Source organism: Aegilops tauschii, chromosome 3 (genome assembly GCF_002575655.3).
Source record: "Aegilops tauschii subsp. strangulata cultivar AL8/78 chromosome 3, Aet v6.0, whole genome shotgun sequence".
In the NCBI taxonomy this organism is placed as follows: Eukaryota; Viridiplantae; Streptophyta; class Magnoliopsida; order Poales; family Poaceae; genus Aegilops; species Aegilops tauschii.
The window spans coordinates 488,015,671-488,039,080 of record NC_053037.3 but is presented as its reverse complement, the minus strand read 5'-3'; the positions used below and the strand labels follow the sequence as shown (position 1 = coordinate 488,039,080).

Below are 23,410 nucleotides of genomic sequence, written 5' to 3'. Positions count from 1 at the left end.
TATCCTTACTATTAACAATACCACTCCATGAAGATGCAATACTCTCCTAAAACTGCATGGCAGGTTGATGTATATCTTAATGTGTTCTAAATGGCTCATTTAAGCAGAGATGTTGTCCTGCAGAACATCTTTTGAAGAACACACCTATATGAGTCTGATTGTTAAATGTCGCAATCTATGAGAGTAGGGTTCTCTCTAGTAAACTCATGAAAGGTCTCGGAGTATGACGCATAAGCTCCACCCGCGGGGAAGACCCATGATAGCCACGTATTGGTCAAGGCTTTATGTGAAGCTAGATTCGCAGAAAACTTGCAGTTCAAGGCCCAGTCCACTGCTCAAGTTGCTTACTAGTGTAGCATAGAGTTCTAGGTGGAAGTTCAACTTAATAGTGTCCACTGCAGTACCGGTATATAAAACCGTGTTTTGGAACCAAAGGCAAATTTTGTGTGCCTCTGGGATCTGGTGGGGGATTGCTGGAATTTTGTCTATTTTGGGCCTAGCCCAATAACAGTTTCAAAAATTCCTAATAAATCCTAGAGGCCCACGCAGCCCATTCGTGCAAGGCAAGAGGTGGAACTAAAGTTTAGTGCCACATTGCTAGTTTAGAGGGAGTTGGACCTCTTTATAAGGGAGGCTCTTTCTCCACATGTATGAGGATGAGAACAACAGGGACATCCACGCGCGCTCCTCCTCCACCGCCCGCCTCGCCATGCCACGCCTCGTCACGAAGCGGGTTGCGGGAATGAGCCGAGCCGATGTCTAAATTTTTCCCACGCACGACGGATATACGAAAGGTCATGCGGAAGCTGAAACGTTTTTGCTGTAGTGGAGAATTGAATACGAACGGCGCACCTCTTCGCCTGCTGCCTATTCGTTTCGTCTCCCTCGTTCTCTTCAGCTCCCAGTGCAGCCTCTCACCTCCTTCTCTTGCGCCTATAAAAGGGAGGTCACTCCTCTTAGAGAGACGCACCAGAACCTCTTTTTCCTCTCGCCACAAGTTCCTGAGCACTGCGCTGCTCCTACGTTCTTTCCCATCCCGGCTTGCGGCGTGCACCGTAGGTTGGGACAGTAGGCCTCCGGAACCGCACCTTTTGAGACCTGTACAGGAGAAGGGTGATAAGGTTTTTGGGGAGCGCTCAGCGCGACTACTGACTTCTTCGTCACGGACGCCCTGGACTCCGACGACTACTTCCCCGACGACAACTTCTTCCCCGACGTCGACAACCTCTTCGACGACATGGCTGGCAAGGACACCGACCCCAAGACCGGTGCATCTGCTCCCGTTCGATACGTTCTCATACTCTTCCTGTTAGAGGGTCTGTCACAACTTCTTGCTCTAGTGTCTGTTCTAGATGTGTTCGGTTCTAATTCATATATGCAGATGATGTTTACCTTCTCTTTGTCAAATCGCATGATTTGTTTTATCACTGCTATACTAGTTGTGCTTTATATATTATTTCTGTTAATAAAAATCATTTGATAAATTGCTCATATTTCCAACAGCCATCCCTCTACTCACCCACACCTGTTATTCTCCGGCGACGGCAGGGTAACCAGTAAACCCTCGTACTCCCCTCCGCATGGGAAACAACTGTCGAGTCTTACCTGGCTCCGTGTCGTTCCCTCCCTGGTGCTCTCGGCGCGGCATGGTCAACATGGTCAACGAACGACATCCATCGGAAGTGGACTGTATGTGGAGAGGCTGACAGCTGGGTCCACGGCCGCACGCAAGGAAATGCCTCCATATTACGCGCAAAATAATGATTCCTCCACCTGACAGCTGGGACCCACCGGAAGGGCCTCTGTATTTCGCGAAAAAATGTTCCCCCCACTGTCAGCTCGGACCCACCAACTATATCTTCGCACGCAAGGCAGTGCCTCCTTATTACGCACAAAAAATGAACACTCTCCCTTCTAGCTGGGACCCACCGTAGTGGGAGGCTGACTTGTGGGCCTGCTAAGTTGACGGGGACAGAGGGCTTTGTCAACTTAGTCAATATGAACGATTCTAGCTCCAGTGGCCGTACGATGTCCATCCAACGACTGTAGTTCTTCTTCAACGTCTGGTCTTCTTGCTCCAGCCGCCCAAACCAGCGCCAGTCATGCCGCGTGGTCCGTCCTCCCGTGGCCGGCTATGCTGCCACAGAGGCCTCACCGCCCCTACTACTCCCACCGCTGACTAGGCCATCCCTCTACTCACCCACACCCCCTGTTATTCTACAGCGACGGCAGCCTCACACTGCAGCCGAACCAGTGAACCCTTGTACTCCTCTCCGCGTGGGCATCCACTGTCGCGTCTTCCCCGGCTCCGTGTCGTTCCCTTCCTTGGCCTCGCTGTCGTCCACCGCCCTGGTGCTCTCGGCGCGGCGTGGTCAACGTGGTCATGGAACGACTTCCATCGGAAGAGTACTATACGTGGAGAGGCTGACAGCTGAGTCCACGGCCGCAGCAAGGAAGTGCCTCCTTATTACGTGGAAAATAATGATTCCTCCACCTGACAGTACGGACCCACCGGACGGACCCACCGGACGGGCCACCGTATTTCACGAAAAAAACGTTTCCCCCCTGACTACTGGGACCCACCAGCTACATCTTCGCACGCAAGGAAGTGCCTCCTTATCCTCCCTGACAGTCGGGACCCACCTGGTTGAAGCGTACGTAGCATTGTCATTCTGGTCGCGAATGTGTACATACATATTGGTCGATCGGTTTTTCTGCAGGCTGCCGCGATAAACCATGGCCGACTAAGGAAGGGCACGTGTTGTAGTAGAGGCGTGCACGTAGCATGTACACGTACGTACAGCCAGGATGCAAGAAAGTAAATATAGCCACGTACGTACATACGGGCGGGGTCTCGAATGCCTACTAGCGCATATGTACAGACAGGGCTCGTGTACATAGAGATGCAACGACGGCGTCGTGTTCATCGGCAGCCAACCGGCTAGGTCGGAACGGAGAAACTGCGTCGTCGTGTTCATCGGGAGCCAACCGGCTTGGACAGAACAGCCGATCGAAACGAGGCCCGACGTACCACAGAACGGAGGAAACAGCCTTGTGTTCGACCGGCCACAGTCGAAACGGGATCCTGTTCATCGGGAGGGGTCTAGCATACCGCAAAATAGAGGAAACAGACTTCTCTTGGACCTCCTACGGTCGAAACGGGGTCCTGTTGATCGAGAGGGGTGTGGCGTAACGCAAAATAGAGGAAACGGACTTGTGTTGGAGCTCTACGGTCGAAACGGCGGTCCTGTTCATCGGGAGGGGTGTGGCGTACCGCAAAACGGGACTCCACGGGCTATTGTTCATCTCCACCGTCAACCTTCTCCAGCCCCCACGGGCTATTGTTCATCCACCATCGACCTCCTCCAGCCTCCACGGGCTCCTGTTCATCCAGCCTCCACCGCTCCTCCACCGGCTACTATTCAACCAGCCCTCCCCACGGGGTCTTGTTCAACCACCCCTCCATGGGCTACTGTTCATCCAGCCCTCCACCAGCTACTGTTCAACCAGCCCTACATGGGGTCCTGTTCATCTAGCCCTCCACGGGGTCCTGTTCATCCACCCCCAACCGACTCGATCGATCTGGGTCATGTTCATCCAGCGGCAACGGCCTCTACTACCACGGGGTTATGTTCATCCAACCCCCCACCGGGAACTGTTCATCCAACCCCCCCCCCCCCCGAACAACACTCACTGTTCATCAAGGGAAGGAGGCACCAGGTTCGATCAGCTTCATTTAGCAGCAGTAGCAAAGGAATCGCTCGATCGGGTTCAGTTAACAGATCGATCGATCGCTCGGGTTCAGTAATGCGTAGCCTGCAGTGCAATCGCTCGGGTTCAGTAGGCGAACGCCCCGCTCGGGTTCAGTTAGAGTCCAACACCTCGCACCCACGCGCGTACGTGTACAAAAGAATCGCGCATCGCTCGGGCCCCGACCACCCACCGTAACCGGGAACTCCTCGATATTTTCCTCGCCCTCGCTTCTACCACAGTTTTTTCCGTCATGGACGGCCCAAAGAACATCATGCAGCTGCATCTCTGGCCCGTCCAGGACGAAAATCCCATTTTCTGTCATGATTTTTTGCCATAGAAGTCGGAGCCCACCACATCTATGATGATACCGGGTTTTGTCACAATTATCATCATAGAAGTGTCATAAGCATGACAGAAAAAAAATTGTTCGGCCCAAAATGTCACGGATTTGCCTTTTTTTGTAGTGCATAAACTGTTTTAAGACTTAGCAATTATGTTCTTGCAAGCAATTGGCAAATTATGGTAAGTGTGGGAGGTTTTTTTCTTAGAACATAAGGATCACCCTTGGCCTCTGATGCACACATCCATAGGAGTATGAGGGTTGATGATCGCTATCATGGTTGGCCAACGAGGGAGCGCAACTGAAGGCTAGTCGGACCATCAAGCAGGAAGTGACGAGGGAGGGGAAAGTGAATCGACTACTCAAGCATTACGATGGGTGACCACCCACAAGTCTCAAGGGATCCTGTGTGACCACTGATTTGAATAGCTCAAATTTCACTAGATTTAAGAACTTCTAGAATGAATATAATATCACCGACGTGGCAAAGTGTGCCTACGTGACTAAAATAAACTCGTGTGTCATCTCCACTTCTTCACAAGAGAGGAAAGACGAAGACTCCCCCACACACACATGGACCACACACATTGCATCGCATCATATTAAATCGCGAGTACACATCAACATATTGCTAACTTTCTTTTGTTCCATTTGTTTGAAGCTTCTGACAAACACATATACCTATAAATAGTAACAACAACACAAGTTCACTTGCTAGACTAGATAAGCACTCACATTTGTGTCCTTATGGGTTTTAGCTACTACTAGTATATTACTATACCGCCCCTCTCCAAAAAGGAAAGGTAACTGTTATCAACACCACAATTCATTCGCTCTTAATGCTAGCATGGCTATGGAAGCTGAATGGCGGGTCACCGTTCACTAGATTCAGCTTCTGTTGCGCCGTGATAGGGCGCCACCTTTCTTCACGTTCACTTTCTTCTTGGATTGTTCCATCATCTTCTCCACCAGCTGTAAGAAAAAAGATCAAGAACACAAGGTGGTTTTATCAGCACACACACACACACATTAACTGTGTTAAACTTAGCAATTAGATTGTTACAAGCAGTTGGCAAGTGATGGCAAGTGTAGGAGGATTGCCACGCGATGGTGGGAAAATGTACGTAACATTTCTTTTCTTGGTCAACAAAATCGTCTTCTGCAACAAAACAGTGACACAGTTTAGTTAACGGTAAGAACTTAAAAGAATAAGAAAACTGAATTTTCTCATTTTTTTCACTGGTCAATAGCTCTGTACCTACTCAGCTTTCGGACGAGCTTTATCCTCCTTGAGGTGGTTCAGTTCAGCTTCAAGCTCCACAATATAAGCATGTATGATTATCAAAGATGGAGTGTGTACATGTCACCAAGCTTGTTACCACTATTGCAAAAATGGCGTTGCATAAAAGCAAACCATTTTGGCAGCAAGGTAAGTACATGTTCCTAGCACGCGATCGTTCGGCTGACTCATGATTCTTGACAATGCAGTGGTGGCGATGCTCGATGCTCGTCTTGGAGGACTGATCCCCTGGGGCATCGCCGTTCTCCATCATCGCTCCGTCGCCCATGTAGTTCATCATGTCAGCCTGCGTCATGGCGCTCCTCCCGTCCGACGATCAGGGGCTCATGATACCCACCACACCTTGAGGAGTTGGTGGCGGAGGCACCACAGCCATCCCTGTGTACCCATTGGGGATGAACCCCATGTCGTTGCCCATCACCGAGAACATGTCATTGGTCGGTGCCATCGGGTACATCATTAGGCCAGGCTGCTGCCCCTGCTGCCCGGGGTTCGTATGTCCATGGACCATGCCGACCGACACAAGCGCTTGGCCACTGGTGCCAAACCCCTAGACCACATTGGCATTGACAAGGAACTGCTACAGCGTCGTCTCTCCGAGCGTCCCCTGCTGGTCATTAGCCGCAACCGAACTGCCATTCCCCTCGAAATGTAAAATTGCGCAGTTGCGCTACCTACCAGCAAGGTGGTGTCCAATAGGGAGCTGCCATCTAACACTACGTGGTCCAAGTATCTTTGTATGACATTTCTTTTCTGGATTTCCCATCTACGTATTTCCACTCTCACTCTTCAACACTTGGCCCCCACTAGTGTACTTCACATGCATGCATGACAGTGTGGCAGAATCACTTTTTCTTCTCCCACACAATAAATCCATCAATTTCTTCCTCCTTAGCTAATATAAAACATCCATATCTTCTAAACCATATATTCATTTGTGAATTTGTTTATATTTGAACTCGGTATGCCCAAACCTTTAAAATGAGATCAAACTTGAATATTTTTTAACCATATTTAAATTTGAACATATATTTCACATGCCAAATAATCTATTTCACAATGATACACTACAATTTCACTTTCTGTAGTGGCTATTGCACAATTCAGAACCTACATTTCACTTTTCATGAGCTTGCTTCACAAAAAAACACCTAATTAAATTGCACATTTTTCACTCTTTTGAAATAAACTATTACACATGTTCAAACAATCAGTTTCACAAACGACACAATAGAATTTCACTTTCTGTAGTTACTCTTTGATAATTCAGAACCTACATGTCACTTCAGACGGGCTTGGTTCAGGAAAATCACATATATTTCAATTACAAATGTTTGAAAAAACTTATTCACTCTTTTGAAATAATTAGTTTCACATTTATACATTGTAATTTCACATTTGTGGTTAATATTTTCACAATTCAGAACCTACTTTTTACATTTCACTAACATGTTTCACAAAAATCACATATACACATTTAAAAAAAACATATTTCACTCTTTTGAAATAATCAGTTTCACATTTATACATTATAATTTCACATTTTGTGGTTAGTATTTCACAATTCAGAACCTACATTTTTACATTTCACTGTCATGTTTCACAAAAATCATATCTATTTTAGTTACACATTTTAAAAAACATATTCCACTCTTTCAGCAAATCAATTTCACATTTTGTTGTTCCTACTCCCTTCGTCACAAAATATCTGACTCAACTTTGTACTGGCTTTAGTACTAAGATAGTGTAAAGTTGAGTCACTTATTTTGGGACGGAGGGATTATTTCACAATTCAGAACCTACATGTTACATTTCGTAACTCTGTTTCACAAAAAGCACATATATCTCAATTGCATATTTTTTTTTAAAATATTTTCACTCTTTTGAAATAAACTATTACACATTTCAAAAAGTCATAGGTTTCTAGTAAAATATGATGGTTTTACACATTTTTGTGGAAATAGTGTTTTAAAAATTTTCTAGTTATATATGTTTGGTTCACATATGGAATGTGAAATGTTGAAATTTAAATGTGTTCGAATGTATTCATGCTTGGACTTGTTTAAAAGGCCTTGGCGCTAGGAGTTCAAATATATACACAAAAATAAAATAGGAAATTATGGTTTAAAAGATAGGGACGATTTAATTTAGTAAAGGTGAAATAAAAGGTTGGATTTAACCAGAGAGGGGGAGAGAGAGAGAGCACACACTGTCATATTTCTGCCATGCATCCATGCCAAAGACAAATAATGGGGACCACTAGCTATATTTTGATGATGTATACTAGTGTATAGCAGAAAATGAGAATAAAGTGGTCCCACCTGCACGCATCTTGACGCGAGCAATCAATGGCGGATTTGTTGCCGCTAGGTAGCATCACCACGCAAAAAGACTTTCTTCCATTCCCCATCATTCTCTGGACAGGAAGCTGCGGTGAGGAACGGACGACGTAAGGCTGGGCATGCACCGGTCGGGGCTCCTTGTTGATCTCATCCCACACCTCCTCCATCGTCTTCTGGCACAGCGGAGGAGGCAAGGAGAAGTACCCCTGCCGGCATAGGCCACTTCCTCTTGCATCCCCGTCACCTCCGCTTCCACCATCACCCACCGCAGGAGCCTCCTGCATGCCCACAGGGCCACCGCCGATAGTCTCTTGGAACTCCTCGACATTCCATATGTTGCTCATGAACTCGTCCATGTTCATGGATCCAAAATTGCGCCCCAGCTCGCACACCGATTATTGCAGCTCATCCAGCATCAATGCGAAGATCAAAGACTGCAGCATCGGCGCAACCATCTGCTCCTCACCTTCGAGAATGCGCGGGTGTGAGGTGACTTCTCCCTCGGATAACTTCACGTCCTTGCTCATCTCTGACGCCATCCTATCTCTCCACTATGGTCTCTATGTACGCTCTTCCTTGTGATGTGTGGTTCAGTCTTGTGCGCCGCACCACCCTATTTATAGCCTGCCGCATGCAAGAGATAAACATCAATTAAAGCATTAGATAGCTATTAAATTCATGTCAGTGATGAAAAAGGTGAGCTATAGATAGATAGATACAGAGTAGATAGCTCGTCTCGTACTGGATAGATAGGGTGCTGCCAAAGTGCCAAACATTCACAAGATGCAGCTACCGCAACGCCATGACAGGGCGCCACCCTTCTTGGTGTTGACGTTCTCCATGGACTATTCCATCATCTTCTCTACCAACTATAAAAAAATCAAGACCAAAAGGTGTTACCCTCAGCACGCTCACATTAACTGTTTCAAGACTTGACAATCATGTTGTTGCAAGCAATTGGAAAATTATGGTAAGTGTGGGAGGTTTTTTTTCTTAGAAAAGAGGGATCACCCCTGGCCTCCGATGCACACAGCCATAAGAGTATGAGGGTTGATGATGGATATCATGGTTGGCCAACGAGGGAGCACAACTAAAGGCTAGTCGGACCATCAAGCAGGAAATCATGACGGAGGGGGGAAAGTGGATCGACTACCCAAGCATTACGATGGGTGACCACCGACAAGTATCGAGGGATCCCGCGTGACCACTGATTTGAATAGCTTAAATTTCACTAGATTTAAGAACTATTTGAATGACTAAAATTCCGCCGCCGCGGCAAAGTGTGCCTAGGTGACTAAACTCAACTCGTGTGTCATCTTCACTTCTTCACAAGAGAGGAAAGGCGAAGACTCCCACACACACATGGACCACACACATTGCATCTCATCATATTAAAGAGCAAGTACATATCAACACATTCCTAACATTCATTTGCTGCGTTTGTTTGAAGCTGCTGACAAAAACATATACCTATAAACAGTAACAACAACACGATTTCACTTGCTTGACTAGATAAACACTCACAATTGGGTCCTTATGGGTTTTAGCTACTACTAGTATATTACTATACCACCCCTCTCCGAAAAGGAAAGGTAACTGTTATCAACACCATAATTCATTCTCATACTCATGCTAGCACGGCAATGGGAGCTTAATGGCGGATCACCATTCCCTAGATGCAGCTTCTGTTGCGCCGCGATAGGGTGCCACCTTTCTTGGCGTTCACTTTCTCCTTGGACTGTTCCATCATCTTCTCCACCAGCGTAGGAAAAAAAGACCAAGAACACGAGGTGGTTTTATCAGCACGCACACATTAACTGTGTTAAGACTTAACAATTCGATTGTTACAAGCAGTTGGCAAGTGATGGCGAGTGTAGGAGGATTACCATGTGATGGTGGGAAAATGTACGTAACATTTTTTTCTTGGTCAACAAAATTGTCTTCTACAACAAAACAATGATATAGTTTAGTAACGACAAGAACTAAAAAGAATAAGAAAACTCAATTTTCTCATGGTTTTCACTACTCAACAGCTCTGTACCTCCTCAGCTTTCAGACGAGCTTTGTCCTCCTTGAGGTGATTCAGTTCAGCTTCAAGCTCCACGGTATAAGACTGTAGGATTAACAAAGACAGAGTGTGAATGTGTCACCAACCTTATTACCACCATTGCAGAAATGGCATTGCATAAAAACCAACAATTTTGGCAGCAAGGTAAGTACCTCTTCCTAGCACGTGATCGTGCGGCTGACTCATGATTCTTGATCATGCGGCGGTGGCGATGCATGATTCTCCTCTTGGAGGACTGATCCTCCAGGGCGTCGCCATTCTCCATCATTGCTCCGTCGCCCATGCAGTTCATCATGTCAGCCTGCGTCTTAGCGCTCCTCCCGCCCAACGACCCGGGGCTCACGATACCCTCCCACCTTGAGGAGGTGGTGGTGGAGGCATCACAGCCATCCCTGCGTACCCGTTGGGGACGAACCCCATGTCGTCTCCCATCACCGAGAACATGTCCTTGGTCGGTGCCATCGGGTACATGATTGGGCCAAGCTGCTGCCCCTGCTGCACGGGGTTTATCTGTCCATGGCCATGCCAGCCGGCACAGGCGCGTGGCCACCGGCGCCAGATCCCCGGATGACGCCGTCCTGGACAAGGAACTGCTACAGCATCTCTCTCTGAGCGTCCCCTGCCGGTCGTTGGCGAAAACCAAACTGCCATTCCCCCTGAAATGTAAAATTGTGCGGTTGCGCTACCTACCAGCGAGGAGGTGTCCAATAGGGAGCTGCCATCCAACACTATATGGGCCAAGTATTTTTGTATTACATTTCTTTTCTCGATTTCCCATCTTCGTATTTCCACTCTCACTCTTCAACAGTTGGCCGCCACTAGTGTACTTCACATGCATGCATGACAGTGTGTCACGAGCACTTTTTCTTCTCCCACACAATAAATCCAACCATACACAATAAATCCAACCATTTCTTCCTCCTTGGCTAATTTAAAACATCCATATCTTTTGAACCATATATTAATTTGTGAAACTTTTTTATACTTGATCTCTGTGTGCCAAAACCTTTAAAATGAAATCAAAATTGAATATTTTTAACCATATTTAAATTTGAACATATATTTCACATGTCAAAATAATCTATTTCACAATGATACACTACAATTTCACTTTCTGTAGTGGCTATTGCACAATCCAGAACCTACATTTCACTTTTCAGAGGCTTGCTTCACAAATAAACACCTAATTAAATTGCACATTTTTCAAATAACATATTTCACTGTGTTGAAATAAACTATTACACATGTTCAAAAAATCAGTTTCACAAATGACACAATAGAATTTCACTTTCTGTAGTTACTCTTTCATATTTTAGAACCTACATTTCACTTCGGACTGGCTTGGTTAAGGAAAATCACATAAATTTCAATTACATATGTTTGAAAAAGCTTATTTCACTCTTCTGAAATAATCAGTTTCATATTTATACATTGTAATTTCACATTTGTGGTTAATATTTTCACAATTCAGAACCTACTTTCTACAGTTCACTAACATGCTTCACAAAAATCAAATATATTTTAGTTACACATTTTTAAAAAACATATTTCACTCTTTTGAAATAATCAGTTTCACATTTATACATTATAATTTCACATTTTGTGGTTAGTATTTCACAATTCAAAACCTACATTCTTACATTTCACTGTCATGTTTCACAAAAATATCATCTATTGTAGTTACACATTTGTGAAAAAAAACATATTCCACTCTTTCAAAAAATCGATTCCACATTTTGTGGTTACTATTCCCTTCGTCCCAAAATAACTGACTCAACTTTGTACTGCCTTTAGTACTAAGTTATTATATAGTTGAGTCACTTATTTTGGGATGGATGGATTATTTCACAATTCAAAACCTACATGTTACATTTCACAGGTCTATTTCACAAAAATCACATATATTTCAATTGCATGTTTTTCAAAAAACATTTTCACTCTCTTGAAATAAACTTTTACACATTTCAAAACGTCTTAGGTTTCTAGTAAAATATGATGGTTTTACATATTTCTGTGGAAATAGTGTTTTAAAAAATTTCTAGTTATATAGGTTTGGTTCACATATGGAATGTGAAATGTTGAAATTTAAATGTGTTCGAATGTATTCAAGATCAGTCTTGTTTAAAAGGCCTTGGCACAAGGAGTTAAATATAAAAAAATCAAATAGGAACTTATGGTTTAAAAGATAGGGACGATTTAATTTAGTAAAGGTGAAATAAAAGGTTGGATTTAACAAGATAGAGGGAGAGGGAGAGAGAGAGCACATTGTTATATTTCTGCCATGCATCCATGCCAAAGATAAATAATGGGGACCACTAGCTATATTTTGATGATGTATACTAGTGTATGGCAGAAAATGAGAATAAAGTGGTCCCACCTGCACGCATCTTGATGCGAGCAATGAATGGCGGATTTGTCGTCGCTAGGTAGCATCACCGCGTAAAAAGACTTTCTGCCATTCCCCACCGTTGGATGGGCAGGAAGCTGCGATGAGGGACGCGCGACCTGAGGCTGGGCATGCACCGGTCGGGGCTCCCTATTGATCCCAGCCCACACCTCCTCCACTGTCTTCCGGCGCAGCGGGGGAGGCAAGGAGAAGGACCCCTGCCGGCATACGCCACTTCCTCCTGCATCCCCACCACCTCCGCTTCCACCAGCAGCCTCCTCCATGCCCACCAAGCCACCGCCGATAGCCGCTTGGAACACCTCGACATTCCATATGTTGCTCATGAACTCGTCCATGTTGATGGACCCAAAATTCCGCCCACCTCGCACACCGAGTATTGCAGCTTGTCCAGCGTCAGCGGAAGATCGAAGACTGCAGCGCCGTCGCAACCATCTACTCCTCACCTTCGAGAATGCGCGGGTGTGAGGTGACTTCTTCCTCGGAGAACTTCACATCCTGGCTCATCTCTTCCGACATCCTATCTCTGCACTATAGTCTCTGCGTACGCTCTAGCACGCTTGTGGTGTGTGGTTCAGTCTTGTGCGCCGCGCCACCCTATTTATAGCCTGCCGCATGCAAGATATAAGAATCAACTAAAGCATTAGATAACTACTAAATTCATGTGATTGATGAAAAAGGTGGGCTATAGATAGATAGATGCAGAGTAGATAGTTCGTCTCTTACTGGATAGATAGGGTGCGCCAAACGTTCACAAGATGCAGCTACCGCAGCACTGCAATAGGGCATCACCTTCTTGGTGTTGACGTTCTCCTTGGACTATTCCATCATCTTCTCCCCCAGCTATAAAAATAGTCAAGACCATAAGGTGTTACCATTAGCACGCTCACATCAACTGTTTTAAGACTTGGCAATTATGTTGTTGCAAGCAATTGGCAAGTTATGGTAAGTGTGGGAGGATTTTTTATCTTAGAAAAGAAGGATCACCCCTGGCCTCCGATGCACATAGCCATAAGAGTATGAGGGTTGATTATAGCTATCATGGTTGGCCAACGAGGGAGCGCAACTGAAGGCTAGTCGGACCATCAAGCAGGAAGTCATGACAGAGGGGGAAAGTAGATCGACTACCCAAGCATTACGATGGGTGACCACCGACAAGTCTCAAGGGATCCCGCGCGACCACTGATTTGAATAGCTCAAATTTCACTAGATTAAGGAACTATTTGAATGACTAAAATTTCACTGATGCGACAAAGTGTGCCTACGTGACTAAACTCAACTCTTGTACCATCTCCACTTCTTCACAAGAGAGGAAAGGCGAAGGCTCACACACACACATCAGAAATGGACCACACACATTGCATCGCATCATATTAAAGCACGAGTACACATCAACATGTTGCTAATTTTCTTTTGTTCCATTTGTCTGAAGCTTCTGACAAACACATATACCTATAAATAGTAACAACAACACAAGTTCACTTGTTTGACTAGATAAACACTCACATTTAGGTCCTTATGGGTTTTAGCTACTAGTAATAAATTACTATACCACCCCACTCCAAAAATGAAAGGTAATTGTTATCAGCACCACAATTCATTCTCATCCTCCTTCCTGCACGACTATGGAAGCTGAATGGCGGCTCACCGTTCACCAGATGCAGCTTCTGTTGCGCCACGATAGGACACCACCTTTCTTGGAGTTCACGTTCTCCTTGGACTGTTCCATCATCTTCTCCACCAGCTGTAAGAAAAAAAGATCACGAACACAAGGTGGTTTCATCAGCACGCACACATTGACTGTGTTAAGATTTAGCAATTAAATTGTTACAAGCAATTGGCAAGTGATGGCGGGTGTAGGAGGATTTCCACGCGATGGTGGGAAAATGTACGAAACGTTTTTTTCTTGGTCAATGGGATCGTCTTCTGCAACAAAACAACGATACAGTTTTGTAACGGTAAGAACTAAAATGAATAAGAAAACTGAATTTTCTCATGGTTTTCACTGGTCAACAGCTCTGTACCTCCTCAGCTTTCAGACGAGCTTTCTCCTCCTGGAGGTGGTTCAGTTCAGCTTCAAGCTCCACAGTATAAGCCTATAGGATTACCAAAGGCAGAGTGTGTATGTGTCACCAACCTTGTTACCACCATTGCAGAAATGGCATTGCATAAAAACGAACAATTTTGGCAGCAAGGTAAGTACCTATTTCCTGGCACACGATCGTGCATGACTCACGATTCTTGATCATACGGCAGTGGCGACGCTCGATGCTCCTCTTGCAGGACTGATCCTCCGGGGCATCGCAGTTTTCCATCATCGCTCTGTCGCCCATGCAGTTCATCATGTCAGCCTGTGTCATGGCACTCCTCCCGTCTGACGACCCGGGGCTCATGATACCTACCCCACCTAGAGGAGGTGGTGCCGGCGTCACAACGTCCATCCCTGCGTACCCATTGGGGACGAACCCCATGTCGTTGCCCATCACTGGGAACATGGCGTTGGTCGGTGCCATCGGGTACATCATTGGGCCAGGCTGCTGCCCCTGCCGCGCGGTGTTCATTTGTCCATGGACCATGCCGACCGGCACAGGCGCTAGGCCGCCAACACCAAATCCCCGGACCATGCCCACAACTGAACCGCCATTCCCCATGAAATGTAAAATTGCGTGGTTGCGCTACCTACCGGCAATGTGGTGTCCAATAGGGAGCTGCCATCTAACACTATGTGGGCCAAGTATCTTTGTATTACATTTCTTTTCTGGATTTCCCATCTTCGTATTTCCACTCTCACTCTTCAACAGTTGGCCCCCACTAGTGTACTTCACATGCACGCATGACAGTGTGGCACAGTCACTTTTTCTTATCCCACACAATAAATCCAACCATTTCTTCCTCCTTAGCTCATTTAAAACAACCATATCTTTTAAACCATATATTCATTTGTGAATTTTTTTATATTTGAACTCCTTGTGCCAAAACCTTTAAAATGAGATCAAACTTGAATAATTTTTAACCATATTTAAATTTGAACATATATTTTACATGTCAAAATAATCTATTTCACAATGATACATTACAATTTCACATATATTTCAATTACATATTTTTGAAAAAAAACATATTTCAATGTTTTTCAAATAATCAGTTCACATTTGTACATTGTAATTTCACATTTGTGGTTAATATTTTCACAATTCTGAACCTACTTTTTACATTTCACTATCATGTTTCACAAAAATCACATATATTTTAGTTACACATTTTGTAAAACACATTTCACTTTTTTGAAATAATCAGTTTCACATTTATACATTATAATTTTACATGTTGTGGTTAATATTTCACAATGCAGAACCTACATTTTTACATTTCACTCTCATGTTTCACAAAAGTCACATCTATTTTAGTTACATATTTTTCTAAAAAAACATATTTCACTGTTTCAAAAAATCAGTTCCAAATTTTGTGGTTACTACTCCCTCCGTCCCAAGATAAGTGACTCAACTTTTCACTTACTTTGGAGTCTTTCACAATTTAGAACCTACATGTTACATTTCACAGGTCTATTTCACAAAAATCACACAAATTTTAATTGCACATTTTTTGAAAAACATTTTCACTTGAAATAGTGTTACACATTTCAAAAAGTCATAGGTTTCTAGTAAAATATGATGGTTTTACATATTTCTGTTGAAATAGTGTTTTAAAAACTTTCTAGTGATGTAGGTTTGTTCACATATGGATTGTCAAACATTGAAATTTAAATGTGTTCGAATGTATTCAAGATCGGTCTTGTGTAAAAGGCCTTGGCGCCAGGAGTTCAAATAAAAAAATTGAAATAGGAACTTATGGTTTAAAAGATAGGGACGATTTAATTTAGTAAAGGTGAAATAAAAGGGTGGATTTAACCAAAGAGAGAGAGAGAGATAGATAGAGCACATTATCATATTTCTACAATGCATCCATGCCAAAGACAAATAATGGGACAACTAGCTATATTTTGATGATGCATACTAGTGTATAGCAGAAAATGAGAGTAAAGTGGTCCCACCTGCACGTATCTTGACGCGGGCAATCAATGGCGGATTTGTTGCCGCTAGGTTGCATCACCGCGCAAAAAGACTTTCTGCCATTCCCTACCGTTGGATGGACAGGAAGCTACGGTGAGGGACGCGCGACATGAGGGTGGGCATGCACTGGTCGGGGCTCCTTGTCGATGTTAGCCCACACCCCCTCCACCGTCTTCTGGCATAGCGGGGGAGGCAACGAGAAGGACCCCTACTGGCATAGGCCACTTGCACTTGCATCCACGCCACCACCGCTTCCACCAGCACCCACCACACGAGCCTCCTCCATGCCCACCAAGCCACCGCCAATTGCCGCTTGGAACTCCTCGACGTTCCATATGCTGCTCATGAACTCGTCCATGTTCATGGACCCAAAATTGCGCCCCGCCTCGCACACCAAGTATTGCAGCTCGCCGCGTGAAGATTGAAGACTGCCGTGACGGCGCAACCGTCTACTCCGGCCCTTTGAGAATGCACGGCTGTGAGGTGACTTCTTCCTTGGAGAACTTCACGTCCTTGCTCATCTCCGATGCCATCCTATCTGTCCACTGTGGTCTCTACGTATGCTCTTGCCTGTGGTGTATGGTTCAGTCTGGTGCGTTGCGCCCCCTTTTTATAGCCTGCCGCATGCAAGAGATCAGCATCAATTAAAGCATTAGATAGTCGTTGTTATATTCACGTGATTGATGAAAAAGGTAAGCTATAGATAGATAGATAGATTGAGAGTAGATAGTTCGTCTCGTACTGGATACATAGGGTGCTGCCAAAGCGCCAAACGTTCACAACCACAGCGCCGCGACAGGGCGCCACCCTTCTTGGCGTTGACGTTCTCCTTGGACTATTCCATCATCTTCTCCACTAGCTATAAAGAAAATCAAGACCACAAGGTATTACCATCAGCACGCTCACATTAATTATTTTAAGACTTAGCAATTATGTTGTTGCTAGCAATTAGCAAATTATGGTAAGTGTGGGAGGGTTTTTTTTGGAAAAGAAGGATCACCCCTGGCCTCCGATGCACACAGCCATAAGAGTATGAGGGTTGACGATCGCTATCATGGTTGGCCAACGAGTGAGCGCAACTGAAGGCTAGTCAGACCACCAAGCAGCAAGTCACGACGGAGGGGGAAAGTGGATCGACTACCCAAGCATTACGATGGGTGAGCACCGACAAGTCTCAAGGGATCCCACGTGACCCCACTGACTTGAATAGCTCAAATTTCACTAGATTTAAGAACTGTTAGAATGACTAAAATTTCCCTGCCGCGGCAAAGTGTGCCTACTTGACTAAACTCAAGCCGTGTGTCATCTCCACTTCTTCACAAGAGAGGAAAGTTGAAGACTCCCGCACACATACCTGAAATGGACCACACACATAGCATCACGTCATTTTAAAACTCAAGTACACGTCAACATATTGCTAATCTCCTTTTGTTCCATTTGTTCAAAGTTTCTAACAAACCCATCATCATCTATTAACAGTAAGAACAACACAAGTTCACTCGCTTGACCACATAAATACTAACATTTTGTTCCTTATGGGTTGTAGGTACTACTAGTAAATTACTATACCATCTCGCTCCAAAAAAGAGGTAACTACTATCAACACCAGAATTGTTGCTGTGGCTCCATCAAAAACACAAAACAGCTAGAATGCAAGTCATGTCGGTCCTCCTGCTGGCACGGTTGTAGAAGTTGAATGTCAAGTCACCATTCACCAGATGCAGCTACCGCAGTGCCGCAAGAGAGCGCCACCCTTCTTGGTGTTGGCGTTCTCCTTGGACTATTCCGCCATCTTCTCCACCGGTTGTAAAAAAATCATGACCAGAAGGTATTTTCTTCAGCACGCATATATTAACTTTGGCAAACATGGCATTAAGTTGTTGGAAGGAATTGGCAAATTGTGATTGGTGTAGGATGGTATTTTTCTTAGAAAAGGAGGATCACCCCTGGCCTTCGATGCACACATCCATAATATTATGAGGGTCAATGACCGCCGTCATGGTTTGCCAACCAGGGTGCACAACTGAAAGCTAGCCGGACTCTCAAGCAACGAGCCGCGGCGGAGGGGAAAGGGGATCGACTACCAAGCATTGCGATTGGTGACCACCATCAATTCTAACGGGATCTTGCGTGACCGTTGATTGGAATAACTCAAATGTCACTTGATTTAAAAAATATTTGAATTGCTCAAATTTCACCAATGCGGCAAAGTGCGACTACGTGACTAAACTTAACTCGTGTGTCATTCCACTTCTTCAGAAGGGAGCAAAGGCGAAGACTCCCACACACACATACAGAATGGACCACACACATAACATCACGTCATATTAAAGCGCGAGTACACATCAACATATAGCTAATTTCTATTTGCTCCTTTCGTCCGAAGTTACTGACAAACCCATCATCACCTATTAATAGTAACAACAACACAAGTTCACTTGCTTGACCAGATATACACTGACGTTTGGCTTGTTATGGATTTTAGGCACTACTAGTAAATTATTATATCATCCCGCTCCAAAAAGAAGAGGTAACTACAATCAAGACCACAATTGTCGTTGTAGATGCATCAAACACACAAAATGGACAGAATGCAAGTCCTCCTCATCCTCCTACCAGATCAGCTAAGGAAGCTTAACGGTGGGTCAGCATTCACCAGATGCAGCTGCCACAGTGAAGCAACAGGGCACCACCGTTCTTGGCATTTACTTTCACCATGGAATATTCCACCATCTTCTCCCCTAGCTGTAAAAAAATCATGACCACAGGGTGTTACCATCAGCACGCTCACATTAACGTTTTTAAGACTTGGCAATTCGGTTGTAGAAAGCGGTTGGAAAATGATGGTAAGTGTGGGAGGGTTTTTTCTGAGAAAAGGGGGATCACCTCTGGCCTCCGATGCACACAGCTATAAAAGTATGAGGGTTGATGATCGCAGTCATGGTTGGCAAACAGGAGCCGAACTGAAGGCTAGCCGGACCCTCAAACAGTGAGCCGCGACAAAGGGGAAAGGGTATCGACTACCCAAGCATTGCAATGGGTGACCACTGTAAAGTCTCACATGATCCCACGTAACCACTGATTTGAATACCTCAAATTTCACCAGATTTAAAAACTATTTGATTGCTCAAATGTCATCTCCACTTCTTCATAAGAGAGCAAAGGTGAAGAATCCCACACATACATCCGAAATGGGTCACATACATAATATCGTATCATACTAAAGCGCGAGTACACATCAACATATTACTAATTTTCTTTTCTTTTGATATCTGAAGTTTCTGACAAATCCATCATCACCTATAAACAATAACAACTCAAGTTCACTTGCTTGACCAGCTAAACACTGAAATTTGGGTCCTTACAGGTTTAAGGTACTACTACGAAATTACTACACCATCGCGCTCTGAAAAGAAATGGTAACTACTATCAACACCACAATTGTTGCTGCGGTTGCATCAAACACGCAAAACGGCCAGAATGCAAGTCCTCCTCATCCTCCTGCCAGCACAGCTATGGAAGCTCAAAGGTGGGTCATCGTTCACCAGATGTAGTTGCCACTGTGCCGCGACATGATGCCACCCTTCTTGGCGTTGACGTTCTCGTTGGACTGTTAGATCATCTTCTCCAAGAGATGTAAAGAATATCATGATCACAGGGTGTTACCATTAGCACGCACACATTAACTGGTTTTAGACTTGGTAATTAGGTTTTTGTAAGCAATTGGCAAATGATGGTAAGTGTAGGAGGGTTTTTTCTAATAAAAGTGTGATCACCCCTGGCCTCCGATGCACACAACTATATGAGTGTGCAGGTTGATGATCGGTGTCATGGTTGGCCAACCAGGGAGCATGTCAAGGCTAGTCGAACCCTTGAGCTGCGAGCCGTCAAGTCTCGCGGGATCCCGCATGACCACTGATTTGATAGCTCAAACTGCATTGTATTTAAAAACTATTTGAATAACTCAAATTTCAAACACACGGCAAAGTGTGCCTATGTGACTAACTCAATTCGTGTGTCATCTCCACTTCTTCAGAAGAGAGTAAAGGCGAAGAGTCCCACACACACATCCAAAATGGAACACACACGTAGCATCCCATCATATTAAAGCATGAGTATATATCAACATATTGCTGATTTTGTTTTTCCGTTTGACTGATGTTTCTAACAAACCCATCATCACCTATAAAATGTAACAACACAAGTTCACTTGCTGACATTTGGGCCCTTATGGGTTTTAGGTACTACTATAGTAAATTACTATACCACCCCGCTCTGAAAAGAATAGATAATTAACTATACTATCGACACCGCAAATGTCGTTGTAGTTGCATCAAACACACAAAAAGGCCAGAATGCAAGTTTTGCTCATCCTCCTGCCAGCATGACTATGGAAGCTGAATGGCAGGTCACCGTTCACCAGATGCAGCTGTCGCGGCTGCCGCGACAGGGCGCCACCCTTCTTGGCGTTGACATTCTCCTTGGACTGTTCAATCATCTTCTTCACCAACTATAAAAAAAACCATGACCACAGCGTGTTACCATCTGCGCGCACACATTAACTGTTTTAATACTTGCCAATTAGGTTGTTGCAAGCAATTGGCAAATGATGGTAAGTTTAGGATGCTTTTTTCCTAGAAAAGGAGGACCACCTTTGGCCTCCCATGCACACATCCTTAATTGTATGAGGGTTGATGATCGCTCTCATGGTTGGCCTACTAGGGAGCACAACGAGTGCATATCTGGTGCTCCGGCCCAGAATATGCTACGCTGCTCCGAGGCAGTTTGGTGCGTGGGATCAGACTGTAAGGACAGGATTGAATAGGCTCGCCTCCTTCTAGCGAATAAACAAATAACACCCTTGGTTACTTAGCAATTCACAGAGAAGTTCATGTGTCTTCGATCCCTTCCCTTCCTTGTGTACGTCCTCATCGATTCATCTTTTCCCCAGCTCTCTGTAAAAAAAATGTTTCCCCAACTATCACACTTTCTTTTTGTTTCTAGGACAATCCTTTCAGCCATTCGAGAAAATTAGGTAAAACTTAAGCAAAGGAAAGCATGTCTTGAAATGTGCATTTTTTGCTCTGAAAACAGACTATGTATCGGTGGTCCTCTCATCAGTGTGATTTTTATTTTATGCTATTTTTTTCCTTTAGCATATAGCTATCGTTGTGGAGCCACTGATTAGTGTAGAACTAATGTACATCAAGAAATTTTCTTGATCTATGTATGGGTAGTCTAGTACCGGTGTCCGAGTTCTTGCCATTCAAAGTTGTTACGTCACCTCTGCATATTATAGCTAATTCCTGGCAGAATTAAGCTTCACTTTTTTGTCATGTTCCGGCAGTGTTGCCGGCTGATATCAAAATAAATGTTTGCATATTTGATTTTCACCAAGCATGCCATGATATTGGATTTGTGGCGACATTAATTTACTGTAGCGACATTAATTTTGTGAGCACATCACCACAACATTTGCAGGCAGGCATTCAGTTCATTTGTAACCTAAGTTTTGACATGAGAGACAAGCATCTTAAGAGGTCCGTTCACTTGTAAGAATGTCAGCCTCACACACATGTTCTCTTCATGCCAAGTACAGATAAATTTCTACATAGAGCTGACTAACTCATGGACCAGCCACCAGAATTTCGGAATACCAGCCAGCCAAAAAACGACACGATTATAACATGTCAGGAACAGACTAACTCGTTTGGTTGTGTCTTGCATGTCATGTTGTGGTAAAGCAACAAAGTTTTTTATTTACATGGTCTTATAGGTCAAGAAAACAGCAAAATAAATAGGGGAATTAGATGTGCGACATGCATGCATGGAGGTTATTTGGTATCACAAAAGTGTTTTAAACATTCTTCATAATCAATGTTGTATGGTTTTTTCAAAAGTTTTTTTAGGTTCTAATTGTTGATTTTGTCAGGTTTGTGCCCGCCACTAGATTGTGTACAACAAGAGTAAGACTCATCAAGTGGTCTGTAGTAAAGTTGTATTGTTTAGCTTTGTAAATTTGTGAACTAACTCTTGTAAATATTTATATTGTATGGTCACCATGTGGTACTCTTGTGAATTTGTGAAGTACTACAAGACAGATGTCAGCATGTGGTGCACCTTTATTTGTTGAAGTGATTTTGTTTCCAGTGATCTTTTGATGCTACGAATGGATTCTCTGAGCTTGCCTTGTGATCAGATAGTGGTCTTGACTAGTGTGTTACCATTGCCTTGCTATAGTCCTGCTTTCAGGATGGCAGGAATGCAAACAGGTGGCAATATGATTTCTTCTACTTCTACTTATTGAGCAACTCATCCTGAAAAAGTATTAGCATATCTGCACTCAATCTCTTTATTGCATTCAGTGAAGAAATCTGTTGCAGAAAATAAATTCTGTACGTGTGCTTGCAATGCTTCCTAATAATCTAGTGTAAGTTTGCTTAATCTGTCCCTTTTTATCGACACTAGATGTTGGCAGGAGCAACTGACCCACCACGATGCTTAGTTCAGTAGAAAAAAGGATGCTCAGTTCAGTACAGATCGGTTGTGATTTTGCAAGGCCTTCTGGGGGCAAGACGCAAATGTACCAAGGGGGTGTACGTAAAAAGATAACTGAGTTGATCCCATCCCTTGCATGCAGATCCAACACACCATGGGGTCTTGGAGCAGCGTATCATGAGATCGACCGTAGCACTAGATATTTTCCCGGAGCACAACTAAAGGCTAGTCGGACCCTCAAGCGAGCCGCAACGGAGGGGAAAGGGGATCGACTACCCAAGCATTGGAATGGGTGACCACCGTCAAGTCTCAACGGATCCCACGTGACCATTGATTTGAATAGCTCAAATTTCACTAGATTAAAAACTATTTAAATGCTCATATTTCACCGATGCGGCAAAGTGTGCCCACGTTATTAACTCGTGCATCATCTCCGCTTCTTCATAAGAAAGCAAAGGCGAAGATACCAACACACACACATCTGAACTGGACCACACACATAGCATCAGACCATATTAAAGCGCGAGTGCACATCAAAATATTGCTAATTTTGTTTTCTTCCGTTTGCCTGAAGTTTCTGACAAACCCCTCATCACCTATAAATAGTAATAACAATGCAAGTTCACTTGTTTGAC

The 23,410-nt window shown here is 44.2% G+C and overlaps 5 pseudogenes; all 5 read right to left on the bottom strand.

Annotated features, from left to right (window-relative positions):
* Positions 1-5,313: 5,313 nt before the first annotated feature.
* Positions 5,314-6,159, bottom strand: LOC109768322 (bZIP transcription factor ABI5 homolog; annotated as a pseudogene).
* Positions 5,940-8,280, bottom strand: LOC123497729 (bZIP transcription factor ABI5 homolog; annotated as a pseudogene).
* A 1,058-nt stretch (positions 8,281-9,338) lies between these two features.
* LOC109768317 (bZIP transcription factor ABI5 homolog) lies at positions 9,339-12,754 on the bottom strand (annotated as a pseudogene).
* Positions 12,755-14,237: 1,483 nt separating this feature from the next.
* Positions 14,238-14,858, bottom strand: LOC109768318 (bZIP transcription factor ABI5 homolog; annotated as a pseudogene).
* A 1,342-nt stretch (positions 14,859-16,200) lies between these two features.
* Positions 16,201-16,905, bottom strand: LOC123493400 (bZIP transcription factor ABI5 homolog; annotated as a pseudogene).
* Between the last annotated feature and the right edge of the window lie 6,505 nt (positions 16,906-23,410).